The 6,409-nt window shown below is 43.8% G+C and overlaps 1 long non-coding RNA gene across 1 annotated transcript in view; it reads left to right on the top strand.

Annotated features, from left to right (window-relative positions):
• The window catches only part of LOC112074703 (uncharacterized), a 100,290-nt gene extending 96,530 nt beyond the window's left edge, over positions 1-3,760 (top strand). The window contains exon 5 of the long non-coding RNA XR_002894813.2: positions 3,744-3,760. This is a non-coding gene — a long non-coding RNA (uncharacterized lncRNA). The remainder of the gene's footprint in view (positions 1-3,743) is intronic.
• Positions 3,761-6,409: the final 2,649 nt, after the last annotated feature.

The raw sequence follows: 6,409 nt of genomic DNA, 5'->3' as shown, positions 1-6,409 counted from the left end.
CATAACCCACCAGTGGTCTAGGAACAAGCTATAACCCTACCAGTGGTCTAGAACATAGCTAGTAACGCTACCAGTGTCTGATATATGCAGAGAGAGAGAGAGAGAGAGAGAGAGAGAGAGAGAGAGAGAGATACAACAAAGCTCCAGAGATCTAATCTGAAGGCCTGTCTGTGTCTCAGATGTGATTAACCTTGTGATTCCGACGCTCTGTATTGTAAATAAGCTGCTTACTAATTAGTTCTATCATGTGATAGTAATGACTCTCATTAGAAGGGTGTGACCTCTTCTAATCTGCCGGAGAGCAGACACGTTAGTCTGCCTCTACATCTGGCAACTCCGCCCGCCAGCACTCCACCAACCCTGCCCTGCTCTCCCCATCTCTCCCTCCCCATCTCTCACTCCCCATCCCTCCCCTCACCTCCCCACTGTTCCCCATCACTCCTCAACCCTTCCCATCCCTCCTCAGCCCTCCACCTCCCTCCCCATCCCTTCCAACCCTCCCTATCCAGCTCTCCCTATCCAACCCCCAATCCATCCCAATCCTTCCCCAACCCTCCCCAGCTTTCACCAGCCCCCCGTCCCTCATTATCCCTTCCCAGCCCCCCTATCCCTGCTCAGCCCTCTCCAGTCTCCTCCCGTCCCCAGCCCCAGTCCTCTGATGGCTACCAATGTTTTTTTGCAGATAGAACCATTAACACTGAATGTAGAGCGGGGGGTCTCTGATGGAAGTTACTCTGTGAAGCTTTAACCCTCTCTTTCCCTCTCTCTTTCCCTCTCTCTCACTGCCTCTCTTTCTTTCTATCTCTCTCTCTCTCACCCTCTCTCTCTCACTGCCTCTTTCTTTCTCTCTCACTCTTTCTCTCTCTCTTTCTATCCCTCTCTCTTTCTCTCTCGGGGGGGTTTGCTCTTATCTCTAGAGCGAGGTAGGTCGACTTTTGGCTCTGTCTTTCACAGGCGATCTGAAGAGCTCAGAAAGCCAGTGGATGTATGATGTATGGGCAACGATCAAATGCCCAACATAGCTTTATGCCAGAATGATTTGGAGATACCAGTCATTCTATTAAAACAAGATGTGAACTTTACTCTTTTGTTCTGGCCAAGGAGGCAAATTCAGATCTCTTCTCTGGAAACAAAACGCTGCTTTTTATTATTTTGMTTTTTTTTCGAGAAAGTACATTTTGTAAAAAGTTGGACAGACAACAATCAAGAGATCAAATGTTATATGTCTCATGCTTGGTAAACATTTATTTTTAATATGTATTTAACTAGGCAGGTCAGATAAGAACTAATTCTTACTTACAATGACTTGCTCACGGGTAGAAGGACAGATTTGTACCTTGTCAGCTCGGAATTCGATCCAACAACCTTTTGTTTACAGGCCCAACGCACTAACCACTAGGCTACCTGCCACAGGAGGAGACTAGGGGCGAAATGTTACTTACAGATCCTTCCCCCAAAGAATTTAAATAATAGAAAAATAATACAAGTACCGAGTCGATGTACAGGGGTACGAGGTAATTGAGGTAGATGTGTACATACATCAAGTGTACAAAACATTAAGGACACCTGCTCTTTCCATGACATTTATTATTATATTTTTTTAATGTATTTATACAGGTTTTTCTCATTGAGATCACATCTCTTTTCCAAGAGGGATGTATTTTTTAAGAGATACCTGGTCCATTAGCAGCAGGGGGAACAACGTTTCAGACCAAACAAACTAACACAACATTAAACAAAAATTATAAACACACATACAGTACAACAAAAACATTTTATGTTAAAAACACAAAAGTCTTGACTAAAAACAGCTGTRCTAAAAACAATTACACTCTTCTATGATATATAAGTGTTTAAACTCCACCAATGAAACTAGATCATCACATTTTWAAATGTTCAGGAGAGAATTCCAGGACCACAGAGCTGAGTAACTAAAACTATTTCTACCATGACCTGTTCTAATTTTTGGTACTTTTAGAAGCAAATCAGAATGGGACCGTAATTGATATTTATTTACTGACCTGACTAAAAAAGAACAGAGATAAAATGGCATTTTACCCAATATGGCCTTATAAATCAGTGTATAACAGTGTTTAAGCCTACGCAAGGTCAATGACGACCAGCCAACAGCGCTGTAGAGATCACAATGATGTGTTAGACGTTTCTGATTTGTAATGAACCTGAGGGCTGCATGATACACTGAATCAAGTGCTCTCAGGGTAGTGGTTGAGGCTTGCATATATATAACATCACTAAAATCTAAAACCGACAGTTATGTACATCGTACCAGCTCCTTCCTGGCCTCCAGTGAAAAACAAGCCTTATGCCGGTAATAAAATCCCCTTCTCAGCTTGAGCTTCCTTATCAAGTTCCTTATCAAGTTCCCAGCTTCAGCTTCCTTATCAACTCTACATGCACACTGAAGCTCAGCTTATCATCAACACACACACCCAAATATAGGTACACTTTAACTTGCTCTACAGTATGTCCAGCCAATGTAGCAATGACATGATTAGTAACATGCCTCGCATTTGAAAATACCATGCATTTTGTGTTACCCGAATTCAGAACCAGCTTTAAATCATACAGATTCTGTTGTATGATGTTAAATGCTCGTTGGGCATTTTCAAAAGCTAAAGATAAACTACTACCACTTGAATAAAGAACAGCATCATCTGCATAAAAATGAACATCCGCTGTTTCAATAAGATCCCCAATGTTGTTGATATACAAAATGAACATTCGCTCTTTCAATAAGATCCCCAATGTTGTTGATATACAAAATGAACATCCGCTCTTTCAATAAGATCCCCAATGTTGTTGATATACAAAATGAACAACAGTGGGCCCAAAATAGAACCTTGTGGAACACCTGAGCACACCTCTATGGACTCCATCCGCCATTACACATCGTATACGATTTGATAGGTAATTTATAAACCAATCTAGAGCATGACCAGTAATTCCACAACATTTTAACCTTTGCACTAAAACAACATGGTCCATTGTGTCAAAAGCCTTCGACAAATCAATAAAGACAGACACACAATGTAAGTTCTTATCAAGAGCACAGTGGATGTCATTTAAAACCTTCAATGTTGCTGAAACAGTGCTGTGGCCAGACCTACAGCCTGATTGCATTCCATTTAACACATAGACTGACCAGGTGAATCCAGGTGAAAGCTATGATCCCTTATTGATGTTGCTGAAATGCACTTCAATCAGTGTATCGTCTCTTCTGAAGGAGAGGAGACAAATCTAATCAAATGTCATTTGTCACATGCGCCGAATATACCTTACCGTGAAATTCTTACTTACAAGCCCCTAACCAACAAGGCAGTTCAAGAAATAGAGTTTAAGAAAATATTTACTAAATAAACTAATGTAGGTAAAACATAAAATAAAAAGCAACACAATAAAAGTACATAACAAAAGAGGTACCGAGTCAATGTGCGGGGGTACAGGTTAGTCGAGGTAATTTGTACATGTACAGTAGGTAGGGGTAAAGTGACTATGCATAGATAATTAATAGTGAGTAGCAGCAGTGTACAAAACAAATGGAGGGGGGTCAATGTAAATAGTCTGGTGGACATTTGATTAATTGTTCAGCAGTTTTATAGTTTGGGGGTAGAAGCTGTTTGGTCCTAGACTTGGCGCTCTGGTACCGCTTGACGTGTGGTAGCAGAGAGAACAGTCTACATGTCAATATTTATGGCCTTCCTCTGACACCGCCTAGTATATAGGTCCTGGATTTGAGGAAGCTTGGTCCCAGTGATGTATTCGGCCGTACGCACCACCCTCTGTATCGCCTTACGGTCGGATGCCGAGCAGTTTCCATACAAGGCGGAGAAGCAACCGTTCAGAATGCTCTCGATGGTGCAGCTGTATAACTTTTCAAGGATCTGGGAACCAATTCCAAATCTTTTCAGTCTCCTGAGGGGGAAAAGGTTTTGTTGTGCCCTCTTCATGACTGTCTTGGTGTGTTTGGATCATGATAGTTTGTTGGTGATGTGGACACCAAGGAACTTGAAACTCTCGACCCGTTTCACTACATCCCTGTCGATGAGAATGGGGCATGCTCGGTCCTCCTTTTCCTGTCGTCCACGATCATATCCGTTGTCTTGCTCACATTGAGGGAGAGGTTGTTGTCCTGGCACCACACTGTCAGGTCTCTGACCTCCTCCCTATAGGCTGTCTCATTGCTGTGGGTGATCAGGCCTACCACTGTTGTGTCATCAGCAAACATAATAATGGTGTTGGAGTCATTCTTGGCCACACAGACGTGGGTGAACAGGGAGTGCAGGAGGGGACTGAGCACGCACCCCTGAGGGGGCCCATGTGTTGTAGGTGGCCCATCAGGAAGTCCAGGATCCAGTTGCAGAGGGAGGTGTCCCAGGGTCCTTAGCTTATTGATAAGCTTAAGGGCACTATGGTGTTGAACGCTGAGCTGTAGTCAATGAACAGCATTCTCACATAGGTGTTCCTTTTGTCCAGGTGGGAAAGGGCAGTGTGGAGTGCAACAGAGATTGCATCATCTGTGGATCTGTTGGGGCGGTATGCAAATTGAAATGGGTCGAGGGTTTCTGGGATAATGGTGTTGATGTGAGTCATGACCAGCTTTTCAAAGCATTTCATGGCTACAGACGTGAGTGCTACGGGTCTGTAGTCATTTAGTCATTTAGGCAGGTTACCTTAGTGTTCTAGGGAACAGGGACTATGGTGGTCTGCTTGAAACATGTTGGTATTACAGACTGAGACAGGGAGAGGTTGAAAATGTCAGTGAAGACACTTGCCAGTTGGTTAGCGCATGCTTGGAGTACACGTCCTGGTAACCCGTCTGGCCCTGCGGCCTTGTGAATGTTGACCTGTTTAAAGGTCTTACTCACATCGGCTACGGAGAGCGTGATCACACAGTAGTCCCGGAACAGCTGATGCGTTCATGCATGTTTCAGTGTAACTTACCTCAAAGCGAGCATATAAGTAATTTAGCTCGTCTGGTAGGCTCGTGTCACTGGGCGGCTCTCGGCTGTGCTTCCCTTTGTAGTCTGTAATAGTTTGCAAGGCCTGCCACATCCGATGAGCGACACAGCCGGTTCGATTCGATCTTAGTCTTGTATTGACACTTTGCATAGCGGGATTTCTTATAAGCGTCCGGGTTAGAGTCCTGCTCCTTGAAAGCGGCAGCTCTAGCCTTTAGCTCAGTGCGGATGCTGCCTGTAATCCATGGATTCCGGTTGGGGTATGTATGTACAGTCACTGTGGGGACGACGTCCTCGATGCACTTATTGATAAAGCCAGTGACTGATGTGGTGTACTCCTCAATGCCAACAGAGGAATCCCGGAACATATTCCAGTCTGTGCTAGCAAAGCAGTCCTGTAGCTTAGCATCTGCTTCATTCGACCACTTTTTTATTGATCTAGTCACTGGTGCTTCCTGCTTTAATTTTTGCTTGTAAGCAGGAACAAGGAGGATAGAATTATGGTCAGATTTGCCAAATGGAGGGCGAGGGAGATCTTTGTACGCATCTCTGTTTGTGAAGTAAAGGTGGTCTAGAATTTTTTTCCCTCTGGTTGCACATTTAACATGCTGATAGAAATGAGGTAAAACTGATTTAAGTTTCCCTGTATTACAGTCCCCGGCCACTAGGAGTGCCGCCTCTGGAAGAGCGGTTTCCTGTTTGCTTATGGTGGTATACAGCTCATTGAGTGCGGTTTTAGTGCCAGCATCGCTCTGTGGTGGTATGTAGACAGCTACYAATAATACAGATGAAAACTCTCTAGGTAGATAGTGTGGACTGCAGCTTATCATGAGATACTCTACCTCAGTTGAGCAAAACCTCGAGACTTCCTTAGATATCGTGCACCAGCTGTTGTTTACATATATGCATAGGCCCCCGCCCCGTGTCTTACCAGAGGCTGCTGTTCTGTGCTACCAATGGATTGTGTAACCCACCAGCTGTATGTTCTTATGGTCGTCGTTCAGCCGCGACTCGATGAAACATAAGGTATTACATTTTTTCATGTCCCGTTAGTAGGATATATGTGCTTTCAGCTCGTCCCATTTATTTTCCAGCCATTGAACATTAGCTAGCAGGACGGAAGGCAAGGGCAGATTAGCCAGTCGTCTCCTGATCCTCGCAAGGCACCCTAATCTTTTTCCACTAAATCTCTGTTTCCTTCTCCAGCGATTGATTTGGGCCTGGTCGAGTGTCTGTAGTAGTATATCCTTCCTGTCCGACTCATTGAAGAAGAACTCCTCGTCCAGTTTGAGGTGAGCAATTGCAGTTCTGATGTCCAGAAACTATTTTCGGTCATAAGAGCAGCAACATTATGTAAAAAACAAGTTATGAACAACGAAAAAAAATAGAAAAAAAATAAAAAATAATTGCATGGCTGTTATGGCTGCAGC

Source organism: Salvelinus sp. IW2-2015, unplaced genomic scaffold (genome assembly GCF_002910315.2).
Source record: "Salvelinus sp. IW2-2015 unplaced genomic scaffold, ASM291031v2 Un_scaffold2768, whole genome shotgun sequence".
In the NCBI taxonomy this organism is placed as follows: domain Eukaryota; kingdom Metazoa; phylum Chordata; class Actinopteri; order Salmoniformes; family Salmonidae; genus Salvelinus; species Salvelinus sp. IW2-2015.
Note: the sequence above shows the minus strand (reverse complement) of the source record. Positions and strands in the feature narration are given on the sequence as shown.